Raw genomic sequence first — 21,059 nt, forward strand, 5'->3', positions numbered from 1 at the left:
TTCAAGAAGCTAGCACAAACCGTGTTGGATTTAGAGTTCCAAATACATCTATCAATATAGGAGAAAACAGAGTGAAACCTAAAAATTCAAACTGTTACTGGAAACGAACGCTTCAATATAGAAGAACGAAATTTGGGGAAAAAAGTCGCCTTAGTGTACTGATCATTACCTGAAAGTATCATCCAGTTTGGGTGAAAAAATATTTGCTGAGATTTCTGGAGATTCGTAATTTTGGGAAGCCTGGCAACCCCTTTCCATGAAAGTGTTTCTCGACAGTCACTGCTTAGGGCTACATCAAGAGGAAACAAAACATAGAGATAGAACGTGAAACTACTTTATTGTGTCAAGTTTCAAGAAGCTAGCACAAACCGTGTTGTATTCAGAGTTCCAAATACATCTATCAATATAGGAGAAAACAGAGTGAAACCTAAAAATTCAAACTGTTACTGGAAACGAACGCTTCAACATAGAAGAACGAAATTTGGGGAACCAAGTCGCGTTAGTGTAGTGATCATTACCTGAAAGTATCATCCAGTTTGGGTGAAAAAATATTTGCTGAGATTTCTGGAGATTCGTAATTTTGGGAAGCCACCCCTTTCCATGAAAGTGTTTCTCGCCAGTCAATGCTTAGGGCTACATCAAGAGGAAACAAAACATAGAGATAGAACGTGAAACTACTTTATTGTGTCAAGTTTCAAGAAGCTAGCACAAACCGTGTTGGATTTAGAGTTCCAAATACATCTATCAATATAGGAGAAAACAGAGTGAAACCTAAAAATTCAAACTGTTACTGGAAACGAACGCTTCAACATAGAAGAACGACATTTGGGGAACCAAGTCGCCTTAGTGTACTGATCATTACCTGAAAGTATCATCCAGTTTGGGTGAAAAAATATTTGCTGAGATTTCTGGAGATTCGTAATTTTGGGAAGCATGGCAACCCCTTTCCATGAAAGTGTTTCTTGCCAGTCACTGCTTAGGGCTACATCAAGAGGAAACAAAACATAGAGATAGAACGTGAAACTGCTTTATTGTGTCAAGTTTCAAGAAGCTAGCACAAACCGTGTTGGATTTAGAGTTCCAAATACATCTATCAATATAGGAGAAAACAGAGTGAAACCTAAAAATTCAAACTGTTACTGGAAACGAACGCTTCAACATAGAAGAACGAAATTTGGGGAACCAAGTCGCGTTAGTGTAGTGATCATTACCTGAAAGTATCATCCAGTTTGGGTGAAAAAATATTTCCTGAGATTTCTGGAGATTCGTAATTTTGGGAAGCCACCCCTTTCCATGAAAGTGTTTATCGCCAGTCACTGCTTAGGGCTACATCAAGAGGAAACAAAACGTAGAGATAGAACGTGAAACAACTTTATTGTGTCAAGTTTTAAGAAGCTAGCACAAACCGTGTTGGATTTAGAGTTCCAAATACATCTATCAATATAGGAGAAAACAGAGTGAAACCTAAAAATTCAAACTGTTACTGGAAACGAACGCTTCAACATAGAAGAACGAAATTTGGGGAACCAAGTCGCCTTAGTGTACTGATCATTACCTGAAAGTATCATCCTGTTTGGGTGAAAAAATATTTCCTGAGATTTCTGGAGATTCGTATATTTGGGAAGCCTGGCAACCCCTTTCCATGAAAGTGTTTCTCGCCAGTCACTGTTAGGGCTACATCAAGAGGAAACAAAACATAGAGATACAACGTGAAACTACTTTATTGTGTCAAGTTTCAAGAAGCTAGCACAAACCGTGTTGTATTCAGAGTTCCAAATACATCTATCAATATAGGAGAAAACAGAGTGAAACCTAAATTTCAAACTGTTACTGGAAACGAACGCTTCAACATAGAAGAACGAAATTTGGGGAACCAAGTCGCCTTAGTGTACTGATCATTACCTGAAAGTATCATCCTGTTTGGGTGAAAAAATATTTGCTGAGATTTCTGGAGATTCGTAATTTTGGGAAGCCTGGCAACCCCTTTCCATGAAAGTGTTTCTCGCCGGTCACTGTTAGGGCTACATCAAGAGGAAACAAAACATAGAGATAGAACGTGAAACTACTTTATTGTGTCAAGTTTCAAGAAGCTAGCACAAACCGTGTTGGATTTAGAGTTCCAAATACATCTATCAATATAGGAGAAAACAGAGTGAAACCTAAAAATTCAAACTGTTACTGGAAACGAACGCTTCAACATAGAAGAACGAAATTTGGGGAACCAAGTCGCGTTAGTGTAGTGATCATTACCTGAAAGTATTATCCAGTTTGGGTGAAAAAATATTTGCTGAGATTTCTGGAGATTCGTAATTTTGGGAAGCCACCCGTTTCCATGAAAGTGTTTCTCGCCAGTCAATGCTTAGGGCTACATCAAGAGGAAACAAAACATAGAGATAGAACGTGAACCTACTTTATTGTGTCAAGTTTCAAGAAGCTAGCACAAACCGTGTTGGATTCAGAGTTCCAAATACCTCTATCAATATAGGAGAAAACAGAGTGAAACCTAAAAATTCAAACTGTTACTGGAAACGAACGCTTCAACATAGAAGAACGAAATTTGGGGAACCAAGTCGCCTTAGTGTACTGATCATTACCTGAAAGTATCATCCAGTTTGGGTGAAAAAATATTTGCTGCGATTTCTGGAGATTCGTAATTTTGGGAAGCCACCCCTTTCCATGAAAGTGTTTATCGCCAGTCACTGCTTAGGGCTACATCAAGAGGAAACAAAACGTAGAGATAGAACGTGAAACAACTTTATTGTGTCAAGTTTTAAGAAGCTAGCACAAACCGTGTTGGATTTAGAGTTCCAAATACATCTATCAATATAGGAGAAAACAGAGTGAAACCTAAAAATTCAAACTGTTACTGGAAACGAACGCTTCAACATAGAAGAACGAAATTTGGGGAACCAAGTCGCCTTAGTGTACTGATCATTACCTGAAAGTATCATCCTGTTTGGGTGAAAAAATATTTCCTGAGATTTCTGGAGATTCGTATATTTGGGAAGCCTGGCAACCCCTTTCCATGAAAGTGTTTCTCGCCAGTCACTGTTAGGGCTACATCAAGAGGAAACAAAACATAGAGATACAACGTGAAACTACTTTATTGTGTCAAGTTTCAAGAAGCTAGCACAAACCGTGTTGTATTCAGAGTTCCAAATACATCTATCAATATAGGAGAAAACAGAGTGAAACCTAAATTTCAAACTGTTACTGGAAACGAACGCTTCAACATAGAAGAACGAAATTTGGGGAACCAAGTCGCCTTAGTGTACTGATCATTACCTGAAAGTATCATCCTGTTTGGGTGAAAAAATATTTGCTGAGATTTCTGGAGATTCGTAATTTTGGGAAGCCTGGCAACCCCTTTACATGAAAGTGTTTCTCGCCGGTCACTGTTAGGGCTACATCAAGAGGAAACAAAACATAGAGATAGAACGTGAAACTACTTTATTGTGTCAAGTTTCAAGAAGCTAGCACAAACCGTGTTGGATTTAGAGTTCCAAATACATCTATCAATATAGGAGAAAACAGAGTGAAACCTAAAAATTCAAACTGTTACTGGAAACGAACGCTTCAACATAGAAGAACGAAATTTGGGGAACCAAGTCGCGTTAGTGTAGTGATCATTACCTGAAAGTATTATCCAGTTTGGGTGAAAAAATATTTGCTGAGATTTCTGGAGATTCGTAATTTTGGGAAGCCACCCGTTTCCATGAAAGTGTTTCTCGCCAGTCAATGCTTAGGGCTACATCAAGAGGAAACAAAACATAGAGATAGAACGTGAACCTACTTTATTGTGTCAAGTTTCAAGAAGCTAGCACAAACCGTGTTGGATTCAGAGTTCCAAATACCTCTATCAATATAGGAGAAAACAGAGTGAAACCTAAAAATTCAAACTGTTACTGGAAACGAACGCTTCAACATAGAAGAACGAAATTTGGGGAACCAAGTCGCCTTAGTGTACTGATCATTACCTGAAAGTATCATCCAGTTTGGGTGAAAAAATATTTGCTGCGATTTCTGGAGATTCGTAATTTTGGGAAGCCACCCCTTTCCATGAAAGTGTTTCTCGCCAGTCAATGCTTAGGGCTACATCATGAGGAAACAAAACATAGAGATAGAACGTGAAACTACTTTATTGTGTCAAGTTTCAAGAAGCTAGCACAAACCGTGTTGGATTTAGAGTTCCAAATACATGTATCAATATAGGAGAAAACAGAGTGAAACCTAAAAATTCAAACTGTTACTGGAAACGAACGCTTCAACATAGAAGAACGAAATTTGGGGAAGCAAGTCGCCTTAGTGTACTGATCATTACCTGAAAGTATCATCCTGTTTGGGTGAAAAAATATTTGCTGAGATTTCTGGAGATTCGTAATTTTGGGAAGCCTGGCAACCCCTTTCCATGAAAGTGTTTCTCGCCAGTCACTGCTTAGGGCTACCTCAAGAGGAAACAAAACATAGAGATAGAACATGAAACTACTTTATTGTGTCAAGTTTCAAGAAGCTAGCACAAACCGTGTTGGATTTAGAGTTCCAAATACATCTATCAATATAGGAGAAAACAGAGTGAAACCTAAAAATTCAAACTGTTACTGGAAACGAACGCTTCAACATAGAAGAACGAAATTTGGGGAACCAAGTCGCGTTAGTGTAGTGATCATTACCTGAAAGTATCATGCAGTTTGGGTGAAAAAATATTTGCTGAGATTTCTGGAGATTCGTAATTTTGGGAAGCCACCCCTTTCCATGAAAGTGTTTCTGGCCAGTCAATGCTTAGGGCTACATCAAGAGGAAACAAAACATAGAGATAGAACGTGAAACTACTTTATTGTGTCAAGTTTCAAGAAGCTAGCACAAACCGTGTTGGATTTAGAGTTCCAAATACATCTATCAATATAGGAGAAAACAGAGTGAAACCTAAAAATTCAAACTGTTACTGGAAACGAACGCTTCAACATAGAAGAACGAAATTTGGGGAACCAAGTCGCCTTAGTGTACTGATCATTACCTGAAAGTATCATCCAGTTTGGGTGAAAAAATATTTGCTGCGATTTCTGGAGATTCGTAATTTTGGGAAGCCACCCCTTTCCATGAAAGTGTTTCTCGCCAGTCAATGCTTAGGGCTACATCAAGAGGAAACAAAACATAGAGATAGAACGTGAAACTACTTTATTGTGTCAAGTTTCAAGAAGCTAGCACAAACCGTGTTGGATTTAGAGTTCCAAATACATCTATCAATATAGGAGAAAACAGAGTGAAACCTAAAAATTCAAACTGTTACTGGAAACGAACGCTTCAACATAGAAGAACGACATTTGGGGAACCAAGTCGCCTTAGTGTACTGATCATTACCTGAAAGTATCATCCAGTTTGGGTGAAAAAAATATTTGCTGAGATTTCTGGAGATTCGTAATTTTGGGAAGCCTGGCAACCCCTTTCCATGAAAGTGTTTTTTGCCAGTCACTGCTTAGGGCTACATCAAGAGGAAACAAAACATAGAGATAGAACGTGAAACTGCTTTATTGTGTCATGTTTCCAGAAGCTAGCACAAACCGTGTTGGATTTAGAGTTCCAAATACATCTATCAATATAGGAGAAAACAGAGTGAAACCTAAAAATTCAAACTGTTACTGGAAATGAACGCTTCAACATAGAAGAACGAAATTTGGGGAACCAAGTCGCGTTAGTGTAGTGATCATTACCTGAAAGTATCATCCTGTTTGGGTGAAAAAATATTTCCTGAGATTTCTGGAGATTCGTATATTTGGGAAGCCTGGCAACCCCTTTCCATGAAAGTGTTTCTCGCCGGTCACTGTTAGGGCTACATCAAGAGGAAACAAAACATAGAGATAGAACGTGAAACTACTTTATTGTGTCAAGTTTCAAGAAGCTAGCACAAACCGTGTTGGATTTAGAGTTCCAAATACATCTATCAATATAGGAGAAAACAGAGTGAAACCTAAAAATTCAAACTGTTACTGGAAACGAACGCTTCAATATAGAAGAACGAAATTTGGGGAACCAAGTCGCCTTAGTGTACTGATCATTACCTGAAAGTATCATCCAGTTTGGGTGAAAAAATATTTGCTGAGATTTCTGGAGATTCGTAATTTTGGGAAGCCTGGCAACCCCTTTCCATGAAAGTGTTTCTCGACAGTCACTGCTTAGGGCTACATCAAGAGGAAACAAAACATAGAGATAGAACGTGAAACTACTTTATTGTGTCAAGTTTCAAGAAGCTAGCACAAACCGTGTTGTATTCAGAGTTCCAAATACATCTATCAATATAGGAGAAAACAGAGTGAAACCTAAAAATTCAAACTGTTACTGGAAACGAACGCTTCAACATAGAAGAACGAAATTTGGGGAACCAAGTCGCGTTAGTGTAGTGATCATTACCTGAAAGTATCATCCAGTTTGGGTGAAAAAATATTTGCTGAGATTTCTGGAGATTCGTAATTTTGGGAAGCCACCCCTTTCCATGAAAGTGTTTCTCGCCAGTCAATGCTTAGGGCTACATCAAGAGGAAACAAAACATAGAGATAGAACGTGAAACTACTTTATTGTGTCAAGTTTCAAGAAGCTAGCACAAACCGTGTTGGATTTAGAGTTCCAAATACATCTATCAATATAGGAGAAAACAGAGTGAAACCTAAAAATTCAAACTGTTACTGGAAACGAACGCTTCAACATAGAAGAACGACATTTGGGGAACCAAGTCGCCTTAGTGTACTGATCATTACCTGAAAGTATCATCCAGTTTGGGTGAAAAAATATTTGCTGAGATTTCTGGAGATTCGTAATTTTGGGAAGCATGGCAACCCCTTTCCATGAAAGTGTTTCTTGCCAGTCACTGCTTAGGGCTACATCAAGAGGAAACAAAACATAGAGATAGAACGTGAAACTGCTTTATTGTGTCAAGTTTCAAGAAGCTAGCACAAACCGTGTTGGATTTAGAGTTCCAAATACATCTATCAATATAGGAGAAAACAGAGTGAAACCTAAAAATTCAAACTGTTACTGGAAACGAACGCTTCAACATAGAAGAACGAAATTTGGGGAACCAAGTCGCGTTAGTGTAGTGATCATTACCTGAAAGTATCATCCAGTTTGGGTGAAAAAATATTTCCTGAGATTTCTGGAGATTCGTAATTTTGGGAAGCCACCCCTTTCCATGAAAGTGTTTATCGCCAGTCACTGCTTAGGGCTACATCAAGAGGAAACAAAACGTAGAGATAGAACGTGAAACAACTTTATTGTGTCAAGTTTCAAGAAGCTAGCACAAACCGTGTTGGATTTAGAGTTCCAAATACATCTATCAATATAGGAGAAAACAGAGTGAAACCTAAAAATTCAAACTGTTACTGGAAACGAACGCTTCAACATAGAAGAACGCAATTTGGGGAACCAAGTCGCCTTAGTGTACTGATCATTACCTGAAAGTATCATCCTGTTTGGGTGAAAAAATATTTCCTGAGATTTCTGGAGATTCGTATATTTGGGAAGCCTGGCAACCCCTTTCCATGAAAGTGTTTCTCGCCAGTCACTGTTAGATCTACATCAAGAGGAAACAAAACATAGAGATAGAACGTGTAACTACTTTATTGTGTCAAGTTTCAAGAAGCTAGCACAAACCGTGTTGGATTTAGAGTTCCAAATACATCTATCAATATAGGAGAAAACAGAGTGAAACCTAAAAATTCAAACTGTTACTGGAAACGAACGCTTCAACATAGAAGAACGAAATTTGGGGAACCAAGTCGCCTTAGTGTACTGATCATTACCTGAAACTATCATCCAGTTTGGGTGAAAAAATATTTGCTGATATTTCTGGAGATTTGTAATTTTAGGAAGCTTGGCAACCCCTTTCCATGAAAGTGTTTCTCCTCAGTCACTGCTTGGGGCTACATCAAGAGGAAACAAAACATAGAGATGGAATGTGAAATTACTTTATTGTGTCAAGTTTCAAGAAGCTAGCACAAACCGTGTTGGATTTAGAGTTCCAAATACATCTATCAATATAGGAGAAAACAGAGTGAAACCTAAAAATTCAAACTGTTACTGGAAACGAACGCTTCAACATAGAAGAACAACATTTGGGGAACCAAGTCGCCTTAGTGTACTGATCATTACCTGAAAGCATCATCCAGTTTGGGTGAAAAAAATATTTGCTGAGATTTCTGGAGATTCGTAATTTTGGGAAGCCTGGCAACCCCTTTCCATGAAAGTGTTTTTTGCCAGTCACTGCTTAGGGCTACATCAAGAGGAAACAAAGCATAGAGATAGAACGTGAAACTGCTTTATTGTGTCATGTTTCTAGAAGCTAGCACAAACCGTGTTGGATTTAGAGTTCCAAATACATCTATCAATATAGGAGAAAACAGAGTGAAACCTAAAAATTCAAACTGTTACTGGAAATGAACGCTTCAACATAGAAGAACGAAATTTGGGGAACCAAGTCGCGTTAGTGTAGTGATCATTACCTGAAAGTATCATCCTGTTTGGGTGAAAAAATATTTCCTGAGATTTCTGGAGATTCGTATATTTGGGAAGCCTGGCAACCCCTTTCCATGAAAGTGTTTCTCGCCGGTCACTGCTTAGGGCTACATCAAGAGGAAACAAAACATAGAGATAGAACGTGAAACTGCTTTATTGTGTCAAGTTTCCAGAAGCTAGCACAAACCGTGTTGGATTTAGAGTTCCACATACATCTATCAATATAGGAGAAAACAGAGTGAAACCTAAAAATTCAAACTGTTACTGGAAACGAACGCTTCAACATAGAAGAACGACATTTGGGGAACCAAGTCGCCTTAGTGTACTGATCATTACCTGAAAGTATCATCCAGTTTGGGTGAAAAAATATTTGCTGAGATTTCTGGAGATTCGTAATTTTGGGAAGCCTGGCAACCCCTTTCCATGTAAGTGTTTTTTGCCAGTCACTGCTTAGGGCTACATCAAGAGGAAACAAAACCTAGAGATAGAACGTGAAACTGCTTTATTGTGTCAAGTTTCCAGAAGCTAGCACAAACCGTGTTGGATTTAGAGTTCCAAATACATCTATCAATATAGGAGAAAACAGAGTGAAACCTAAAAATTCAAACTGTTACTGGAAACGAACGCTTCAACATAGAAGTACGAAATTTGGGGAACCAAGTCGCGTTAGTGTAGTGATCATTACCTGAATGTATCATCCTGTTTGGGTGAAAAAATATTTCCTGAGATTTCTGGAGATTCGTATATTTGGGAAGCCTGGCAACCCCTTTCCATGAAAGTGTTTCTCGCCGGTCACTGTTAGGGCTACATCAAGAGGAAAAAAAACATAGAGATAAAACGTGAAACTACTTTATTGTGTCAAGTTTCAAGAAGCTAGCACAAACCGTGTTGGATTTAGAGTTCCAAATACATCTATCAATATAGGAGAAAACAGAGTGAAACCTAAAAATTCAAACTGTTACTGGAAACGAACGCTTCAACATAGAAAAACGAAATTTGGGGAACCAAGTCGCCATAGTGTACTGATCATTACCTGAAAGTATCATCCAGTTTGGGTGAAAAAATATTTGCTGAGATTTCTGGAGATTCGTATATTTGGGAAGCCTGGCAACCCCTTTCCATGAAAGTGTTTCTCGCCAGTCACTGTTAGGACTACATCAAGAGGAAACAAAACATAGTGATAGAACGTGAAACTACTTTATTGTGTCAAGTTTCATGAAGCTAGCAAAAACCGTGTTGGATTTAGAGTTCCAAATACATCTATCAATATAGGAGAAAACAGAGTGAAACCTAAAAATTCAAACTGTTACTGGAAACGAACGCTTCAATATAGAAAAACGAAATTTGGGGAACCAAGTCGCCATAGTGTACTGATCATTACCTGAAAGTATCATCCTATTTGGGTGAAAAAGTATTTCCTGAGATTTCTGGAGATTCGTATATTTGGGAAGCCTGGCAACCCCTTTCCATGAAAGTGTTTCTCGCCAGTCACTGTTAGGGCTACATCAAGAGGAAACAAAACATAGAGATAGAACGTGAAACTACTTTATTGTGTCAAGTTTCAAGAAGCTAGCACAAACCGTGTTGGATTTAGAGTTCCAAATATATCTATCAATATAGGAGAAAACAGAGTGAAACCTAAAAATTCAAACTGTTACTGGAAACGAACGCTTCAATATAGAAGAACGAAATTTGGGGAACCAAGTCGCCTTAGTGTACTGATCATTACCTGAAAGTATCATCCAGTTTGGGTGAAAAAATATTTGCTGAGATTTCTGGAGATTCGTAATTTTGGGAAGCCTGGCAACCCCTTTCCATGAAAGTGTTTCTCGTCAGTCACTGCTTAGGGCTACATCAAGAGGAAACAAAACATAGAGATAGAACGTGAAACTACTTTATTGTGTCAAGTTTCAAGAAGCTAGCACAAACCGTGTTGTATTCAGAGTTCCAAATACATCTATCAATATAGGAGAAAACAGAGTGAAACCTAAAAATTCAAACTGTTACTGGAAACGAACGCTTCAACATAGAAGAACGAAATTTGGGGAACCAAGTCGCGTTAGTGTAGTGATCATTACCTGAAAGTATCATCCAGTTTGGGTGAAAAAATATTTGCTGAGATTTCTGGAGATTCGTAATTTTGGGAAGCATGGCAACCCCTTTCCATGAAAGTGTTTCTTGCCAGTCACTGCTTAGGGCTACATCAAGAGGAAACAAAACATAGAGATAGAACGTGAAACTGCTTTATTGTGTCAAGTTTCAAGAAGCTAGCACAAACCGTGTTGGATTTAGAGTTCCAAATACATCTATCAATATAGGAGAAAACAGAGTGAAACCTAAAAATTCAAACTGTTACTGGAAACGAACGCTTCAACATAGAAGAACGAAATTGGGGGAACCACGTCGCCTTAGTGTACTGATCATTACCTGAAAGTATCATCCAGTTTGGGTGAAAAAATATTTGCTGAGATTTCTGGAGATTCGTAATTTTGGGAAGCCTGGCAACCCCTTTCCATGAAAGTGTTTCTCGCCAGTCACTGCTTAGGGCTACATCAAGAGGAAACAAAACATAGAGATAGAACGTGAAACTCCTTTATTGTGTCAAGTTTCAGGAAGCTAGCACAAACCGTGTTGGATTGAGAGTTCCAAATACATCTATCAATATAGGAGAAAACAGAGTGAAACCTAAAAATTCAAACTGTTACTGGAAACGAACGCTTCAACATAGAAGAACGAAATTTGGGGAACCAAGTCGCCTTAGTGTACTGATCATTACCTGAAAGTATCATCCTGTTTGGGTGAAAAAATATTTCCTGAGATTTCTGGAGATTCGTATATTTGGGAAGCCTGGCAACCCCTTTCCATGAAAGTGTTTATCGCCAGTCACTGCTTAGGGCTACATCAAGAGGAAACAAAACATAGAGATAGAACGTGAAACTCCTTTATTGTGTCAAGTTTCAAGAAGCTAGCACAAACCGTGTTGGATTTAGAGTTCCAAATACATCTATCAATATAGGAGAAAACAGAGTGAAACCTAAAAATTCAAACTGTTACTGGAAACGAACGCTTCAATATAGAAGAACGAAATTTGGGGAACCAAGTCGCCTTAGTGTACTGATCATTACCTGAAAGTATCATCCAGTTTGGGTGAAAAAATATTTGCTGCGATTTCTGGAGATTCGTAATTTTGGGAAGCCACCCCTTTCCATGAAAGTGTTTCTCCTCAGTCACTGCTTGGGGCTACATCAAGAGGAAACAAAACATAGAGATGGAATGTGAAATTACTTTATTGTGTCAAGTTTCAAGAAGCTAGCACAAACCGTGTTGGATTTAGAGTTCCAAATACATCTATCAATATAGGAGAAAACAGAGTGAAACCTAAAAATTCAAACTGTTACTGGAAACGAACGCTTCAACATAGAAGAACGACATTTGGGGAACCAAGTCGCCTTAGTGTACTGATCATTACCTGAAAGTATCATCCAGTTTGGGTGAAAAAAATATTTGCTGAGATTTCTGGAGATTCGTAATTTTGGGAAGCCTGGCAACCCCTTTCCATGAAAGTGTTTCTCCTCAGTCACTGCTTGGGGCTACATCAAGAGGAAACAAAACATAGAGATAGAACGTGAAACTGCTTTATTGTGTCATGTTTCCAGAAGCTAGCACAAACCGTGTTGGATTTAGAGTTCCAAATACATCTATCAATATAGGAGAAAACAGAGTGAAACCTAAAAATTCAAACTGTTACTGGAAATGAACGCTTCAACATAGAAGAACGAAATTTGGGGAACCAAGTCGCGTTAGTGTAGTGATCATTACCTGAAAGTATCATCCTGTTTGGGTGAAAAAATATTTCCTGAGATTTCTGGAGATTCGTATATTTGGGAAGCCTGGCAACCCCTTTCCATGAAAGTGTTTCTCGCCGGTCACTGCTTAGAGCTACATCAAGAGGAAACAAAACATAGAGATAGAACGTGAAACTACTTTATTGTGTCAAGTTTCCAGAAGCTAGCACAAACCGTGTTGGATTTAGAGTTCCAAATACATCTATCAATATAGGAGAAAACAGAGTGAAACCTAAAAATTCAAACTGTTACTGGAAACGAACGCTTCAACATAGAAAAACGAAATTTGGGGAACCAAGTCGCCATAGTGTACTGATCATTACCTGAAAGTATCATCCAGTTTGGGTGAAAAAATATTTGCTGAGATTTCTGGAGATTCGTATATTTGGGAAGCCTGGCAACCCCTTTCCATGAAAGTGTTTCTCGCCAGTCACTGTTAGGACTACATCAAGAGGAAACAAAACATAGAGATAGAACGTGAAACTACTTTATTGTGTCAAGTTTCATGAAGCTAGCAAAAACCGTGTTGGATTTAGAGTTCCAAATACATCTATCAATATAGGAGAAAACAGAGTGAAACCTAAAAATTCAAACTGTTACTGGAAACGAACGCTTCAATATAGAAAAACGAAATTTGGGGAACCAAGTCGCCATAGTGTACTGATCATTACCTGAAAGTATCATCCTATTTGGGTGAAAAAATATTTCCTGAGATTTCTGGAGATTCGTATATTTGGGAAGCCTGGCAACCCCTTTCCATGAAAGTGTTTCTCGCCAGTCACTGTTAGGGCTACATCAAGAGGAAACAAAACATAGAGATAGAACGTGAAACTACTTTATTGTGTCAAGTTTCAAGAAGCTAGCACAAACCGTGTTGGATTTAGAGTTCCAAATACATCTATCAATATAGGAGAAAACAGAGTGAAACCTAAAAATTCAAACTGTTACTGGAAACGAACGCTTCAACATAGAAGAACGAAATTTGGGGAACCAAGTCGCGTTAGTGTAGTGATCATTACCTGAAAGTATCATCCAGTTTGGGTGAAAAAATATTTCCTGAGATTTCTGGAGATTCGTAATTTTGGGAAGCCACCCCTTTCCATGAAAGTGTTTATCGCCAGTCACTGCTTAGGGCTACATCAAGAGGAAACAAAACATAGAGATAGAACGTGAAACTACTTTATTGTATCAAGTTTCAAGAAGCTAGCACAAACCGTGTTGGATTTAGAGTTCCAAATACATCTATCAATAGAGGAGAAAACAGAGTGAAACCTAAAAATTCAAACTGTTACTGGAAACGAACGCTTCAACATAGAAGAACGAAATTTGGGGAACCAAGTCGCCTTAGTGTACTGATCATTACCTGAAGGTATCATCCTGTTTGGGTGAAAAAATATTTCCTGAGATTTCTGGAGATTCGTAATTTTGGGAAGCCTGGCAACCCCTTTCCATGTAAGTGTTTTTTGCCAGTCACTGCTTAGGGCTACATCAAGAGGAAACAAAACCTAGAGATAGAACGTGAAACTGCTTTATTGTGTCAAGTTTCCAGAAGCTAGCACAAACCGTGTTGGATTTAGAGTTCCAAATACATCTATCAATATAGGAGAAAACAGAGTGAAACCTAAAAATTCAAACTGTTACTGGAAACGAACGCTTCAATATAGAAAAACGAAATTTGGGGAACCAAGTCGCCATAGTGTACTGATCATTACCTGAAAGTATCATCCTATTTGGGTGAAAAAATATTTCCTGAGATTTCTGGAGATTCGTATATTTGGGAAGCCTGGCAACCCCTTTCCATGAAAGTGTTTCTCGCCAGTCACTGTTAGGGCTACATCAAGAGGAAACAAAACATAGAGATAGAACGTGAAACTACTTTATTGTGTCAAGTTTCAAGAAGCTAGCACAAACCGTGTTGGATTTAGAGTTCCAAATACATCTATCAATATAGGAGAAAACAGAGTGAAACCTAAAAATTCAAACTGTTACTGGAAACGAACGCTTCAATATAGAAGAATGAAATTTGGGGAACCAAGTCGCCTTAGTGTACTGATCATTACCTGAAAGTATCATCCAGTTTGGGTGAAAAAATATTTGCTGAGATTTCTGGAGATTCGTAATTTTGGGAAGCCTGGCAACCCCTTTCCATGAAAGTGTTTCTCATCAGTCACTGCTTAGGGCTACATCAAGAGGAAACAAAACATAGAGATAGAACGTGAAACTACTTTATTGTGTCAAGTTTCAAGAAGCTAGCACAAACCGTGTTGTATTCAGAGTTCCAAATACATCTATCAATATAGGAGAAAACAGAGTGAAACCTAAAAATTCAAACTGTTACTGGAAACGAACGCTTCAACATAGAAGAACGAAATTTGGGGAACCAAGTCGCGTTAGTGTAGTGATCATTACCTGAAAGTATCATCCAGTTTGGGTGAAAAAATATTTGCTGAGATTTCTGGAGATTCGTAATTTTGGGAAGCCACCCCTCTCCATGAAAGTGTTTATCGCCAGTCACTGCTTAGGGCTACATCAAGAGGAAACAAAACATAGAGATAGGACGTGAAACTACTTTATTGTGTCAAGTTTCAAGAACCTAGCACAAACCTTGTTGGATTCAGAGTTCCAAATACATCTATCAATATAGGAGAAAACAGAGTGAAACCTAAAAATTCAAACTGTTACTGGAAACGAACGCTTCAACATAGAAGAACGAAATTTGGGGAACCAAGTCGCCTTAGTGTACTGATCATTACCTGAAAGTATCATCCTGTTTGGGTGAAAAAATATTTCCTGAGATTTCTGGAGATTCGTATATTTGGGAAGCCTGGCAACCCCTTTCCATGAAAGTGTTTCTCGCCAGTCACTGTTAGGGCTACATCAAGAGGAAACAAAACATAGAGATACAACGTGAAACTACTTTATTGTGTCAAGTTTCAAGAAGCTAGCACAAACCGTGTTGGATTTAGAGTTCCAAATACATCTATCAATATAGGAGAAAACAGAGTGAAACCTAAATTTCAAACTGTTACTGGAAACGAACGCTTCAACATAGAAGAACGAAATTTGGGGAACCAAGTCGCCTTAGTGTACTGATCATTACCTGAAAGTATCATCCTGTTTGGGTGAAAAAATATTTGCTGAGATTTCTGGAGATTTGTAATTTTAGGAAGCTTGGCAACCCCTTTCCATGAAAGTGTTTCTCCTCAGTCACTGCTTGGGGCTACATCAAGAGGAAACAAAACATAGAGATAGAACGTGAAATTACTATATTGTGTCAAGTTTCAAGAAGCTAGCACAAACCGTGTTGGATTTAGAGTTCCAAATACATCTATCAATATAGGAGAAAACAGAGTGAAACCTAAAAATTCAAACTGTTACTGGAAACGAACGCTTCAACATAGAAGAACGACATTTGGGGAACCAAGTCGCCTTAGTGTACTGATCATTACCTGAAAGTATCATCCAGTTTGGGTGAAAAAATATTTGCTGAGATTTCTGGAGATTCGTAATTTTGGGAAGCATGGCAACCCCTTTCCATGAAAGTGTTTCTTGCCAGTCACTGCTTAGGGCTACATCAAGAGGAAACAAAACATAGAGATAGAACGTGAAACTGCTTTATTGTGTCAAGTTTCAAGAAGCTAGCACAAACCGTGTTGGATTTAGAGTTCCAAATACATCTATCAATATAGGAGAAAACAGAGTGAAACCTAAAAATTCAAACTGTTACTGGAAACGAACGCTTCAACATAGAAGAACGAAATTTGGGGAACCAAGTCGCGTTAGTGTAGTGATCATTACCTGAAAGTATCATCCAGTTTGGGTGAAAAAATATTTCCTGAGATTTCTGGAGATTCGTAATTTTGGGAAGCCACCCCTTTCCATGAAAGTGTTTATCGCCAGTCACTGCTTAGGGCTACATCAAGAGGAAACAAAACATAGAGATAGAACGTGAAACTACTTTATTGTGTCATGTTTCAAGAAGCTAGCACAAACAGTGTTGGATTTAGAGTTCCAAATACATCTATCAATAGAGGAGAAAACAGAGTGAAACCTAAAAATTCAAACTGTTACTGGAAACGAACGCTTCAACATAGAAGAACGAAATTTGGGGAACCAAGTCGCCTTAGTGTACTGATCATTACCTGAAGGTATCATCCTGTTTGGGTGAAAAAATATTTCCTGAGATTTCTGGAGATTCGTATATTTGGGAAGCCTGGCAACCCCTTTCCATGAAAGTGTTTCTCGCCAGTCACTGTTAGGGCTACATCAAGAGGAAACAAAACATAGAGATAGAACGTGAAACTACTTTATTGTGTCAAGTTTCAAGAACCTAGCACAAACCTTGTTGGATTCAGAGTTCCAAATACATCTATCAATATAGGAGAAAACAGAGTGAAACCTAAAAATTCAAACTGTTACTGGAAACGAACGCTTCAACATAGAAGAACGAAATTTGGGGAACCACGTCGCCTTAGTGTACTGATCATTACCTGAAAGTATCATCCAGTTTGGGTGAAAAAATATTTGCTGAGATTTCTGGAGATTCATAATTTTGGGAAGCCTGGCAACCCCTTTCCATGTAAGTGTTTTTTGCCAGTCACTGCTTAGGGCTACATCAAGAGGAAACAAAACCTAGAGATAGAACGTGAAACTGCTTTATTGTGTCAAGTTTCCAGAAGCTAGCACAAACCGTGTTGGATTTAGAGTTCCAAATACATCTATCAATATAGGGGAAAACAGAGTGAAACCTAAAAATTCAAACTGTTACTGGAAACGAACGCTTCAACATAGAAGTACGAAATTTGGGGAACCAAGTCGCCTTAGTGTACTGATCATTACCTGAAAGTATCATCCAGTTTGGGTGAAAAAATATTTGCTGAGATTTCTGGAGATTCGTAATTTTGGGAAGCCTGGCAACCCCTTTCCATGAAAGTGTTTCTCGCCAGTCACTGCTTAGGGCTACATCAAGAGGAAACAAAACATAGAGATAGAACGTGAAACTACTTTATTGTGTCAAGTTTCAAGAAGCTAGCACAAACCGTGTTGGATTCAGAGTTCCAAATACATCTATCAATAGAGGAGAAAACAGAGTGAAACCTAAAAATTCAAACTGTTACTGGAAACGAACGCTTCAACATAGAAGAACGAAATTTGGGGAACCAAGTCGCCTTAGTGTACTGATCATTACCTGAAAGTATCATCCAGTTTGGGTGAAAAAATATTTGCTGAGATTTCTGGAGATTCGTAATTTTGGGAAGCCTGGCAACCCCTTTCCATGAAAGTGTTTCTCGCCAGTCACTGCTTAGGGCTACATCAAGAGGAAACAAAACATAGAGATAGAACGTGAAACTCCTTTATTGTGTCAAGTTTCAGGAAGCTAGCACAAACCGTGTTGGATTGAGTGTTCCAAATACATCTATCAATATAGGAGAAAACAGAGTGAAACCTAAAAATTCAAACTGTTACTGGAAACGAACGCTTCAACATAGAAGAACGAAATTTGGGGAACCAAGTCGCCTTAGTGTACTGATCATTACCTGAAAGTATCATCCTGTTTGGGTGAAAAAATATTTCCTGAGATTTCTGGAGATTCGTATATTTGGGAAGCCTGGCAACCCCTTTCCATGAAAGTGTTTATCGCCAGTCACTGCTTAGGGCAACATCAAGAGGAAACAAAACATAGAGATAGAACGTGAAACTCCTTTATTGTGTCAAGTTTCAAGAAGCTAGCACAAACCGTGTTGGATTTAGAGTTCCAAATACATCTATCAATATAGGAGAAAACAGAGTGAAACCTAAAAATTCAAACTGTTACTGGAAACGAATGCTTCAATATAGAAGAACGAAATTTGGGGAACCAAGTCGCCTTAGTGTACTGATCATTACCTGAAAGTATCATCCTGTTTGGGTGAAAAAATATTTGCTTAGATTTCTGGAGATTTGTAATTTTAGGAAGCTTGGCAACCCCTTTCCATGAAAGTGTTTCTCCTCAGTCACTGCTTGGGGCTACATCAAGAGGAAACAAAACATAGAGATAGAACGTGAAATTACTATATTGTGTCAAGTTTCAAGAAGCTAGCACAAACCGTGTTGGATTTAGAGTTCCAAATACATCTATCAATATAGGAGAAAACAGAGTGAAACCTAAAAATTCAAACTGTTACTGGAAACGAACGCTTCAACATAGAAGAACGACATTTGGGGAACCAAGTCGCCTTAGTGTACTGATCATTACCTGAAAGTATCATCCAGTTTGGGTGAAAAAATATTTGCTGAGATTTCTGGAGATTCGTAATTTTGGGAAGCATGGCAACCCCTTTCCATGAAAGTGTTTCTTGCCAGTCACTGCTTAGGGCTACATCAAGAGGAAACAAAACATAGAGATAGAACGTGAAACTGCTTTATTGTGTCAAGTTTCAAGAAGCTAGCACAAACCGTGTTGGATTTAGAGTTCCAAATACATCTATCAATATAGGAGAAAACAGAGTGAAACCTAAAAATTCAAACTGTTACTGGAAACGAACGCTTCAATATAGAAGAATGAAATTTGGGGAACCAAGTCGCCTTAGTGTACTGATCATTACCTGAAAGTATCATCCAGTTTGGGTGAAAAAATATTTGCTGAGATTTCTGGAGATTCGTAATTTTGGGAAGCCTGGCAACCCCTTTCCATGAAAGTGTTTCTCGTCAGTCACTGCTTAGGGCTACATCAAGAGGAAACAAAACATAGAGATAGAACGTGAAACTACTTTATTGTGTCAAGTTTCAAGAAGCTAGCACAAACCGTGTTGTATTCAGAGTTCCAAATACATCTATCAATATAGGAGAAAACAGAGTGAAACCTAAAAATTCAAACTGTTACTGGAAACGAACGCTTCAACATAGAAGAACGAAATTTGGGGAACCAAGTCGCGTTAGTGTAGTGATCATTACCTGAAAGTATCATCCAGTTTGGGTGAAAAAATATTTGCTGAGATTTCTGGAGATTCGTAATTTTGGGAAGCCACCCCTCTCCATGAAAGTGTTTATCGCCAGTCACTGCTTAGGGCTACATCAAGAGGAAACAAAACATAGAGATAGGACGTGAAACTACTTTATTGTGTCAAGTTTCAAGAACCTAGCACAAACCTTGTTGGATTCAGAGTTCCAAATACATCTATCAATATAGGAGAAAACAGAGTGAAACCTAAAAATTCAAACTGTTACTGGAAACGAACGCTTCAACATAGAAGAACGAAATTTGGGGAACCAAGTCGCCTTAGTGTACTGATCATTACCTGAAAGTATCATCCTGTTTGGGTGAAAAAATATTTCCTGAGATTTCTGGAGATTCGTATATTTGGGAAGCCTGGCAACCCCTTTCCATGAAAGTGTTTCTCGCCAGTCACTGTTAGGGCTACATCAAGAGGAAACAAAACATAGAGATACAACGTGAAACTACTTTATTGTGTCAAGTTTCAAGAAGCTAGCACAAACCGTGTTGGATTTAGAGTTCCAAATACATCTATCAATATAGGAGAAAACAGAGTGAAACCTAAATTTCAAACTGTTACTGGAAACGAACGCTTCAACATAGAAGAACGAAATTTGGGGAACCAAGTCGCCTTAGTGTACTGATCATTACCTGAAAGTATCATCCAGTGTGGGTGAAAAAATATTTGCTGAGATTTCTGGAGATTTGTAATTTTAGGAAGCTTGGCAACCCCTTTCCATGAAAGTGTTTCTCCTCAGTCACTGCTTGGGGCTACATCAAGAGGAAACAAAACATAGAGATAGAACGTGAAATTACTATATTGTGTCAAGTTTCAAGAAGCTAGCACAAACCGTGTTGGATTTAGAGTTCCAAATACATCTATCAATATAGGAGAAAACAGAGTGAAACCTAAAAATTCAAACTGTTACTGGAAACGAACGCTTCAACATAGAAGAACGACATTTGGGGAACCAAGTCGCCTTAGTGTACTGATCATTACCTGAAAGTATCATCCAGTTTGGGTGAAAAAATATTTGCTGAGATTTCTGGAGATTCGTAATTTTGGGAAGCATGGCAACCCCTTTCCATGAAAGTGTTTCTTGCCAGTCACTGCTTAGGGCTACATCAAGAGGAAACAAAACATAGAGATAGAACGTGAAACTGCTTTATTGTGTCAAGTTTCAAGAAGCTAGCACAAACCGTGTTGGATTTAGAGTTCCAAATACATCTATCAATATAGGAGAAAACAGAGTGAAACCTAAAAATTCAAACTGTTACTGGAAACGAACGCTTCAACATAGAAGAACGAAATTTGGGGAACCAAGTCGCGTTAGTGTAGTGATCATTACCTGAAAGTATCATCCAGTTTGGGTGAAAAAATATTTCCTGAGATTTCTGGAGATTCGTAATTTTGGGAAGCCACCCCTTTCCATGAAAGTGTTTATCGCCAGTCACTGCTTAGGGCTACATCAAGAGGAAACAAAACATAGAGATAGAACGTGAAACTACTTTATTGTGTCATGTTTCAAGAAGCTAGCACAAACCGTGTTGGATTTAGAGTTCCAAATACATCTATCAATAGAGGAGAAAACAGAGTGAAACCTAAAAATTCAAACTGTTACTGGAAACGAACGCTTCAACATAGAAGAACGAAATTTGGGGAACCAAGTCGCCTTAGTGTACTGATCATTACCTGAAGGTATCATCCTGTTTGGGTGAAAAAATATTTCCTGAGATTT

The sequence above is a fragment of the Spermophilus citellus genome (genome assembly GCF_964194105.1).
Source record: "Spermophilus citellus genome assembly, chromosome: 7".
Lineage (NCBI taxonomy): Eukaryota > Metazoa > Chordata > Mammalia > Rodentia > Sciuridae > Spermophilus > Spermophilus citellus.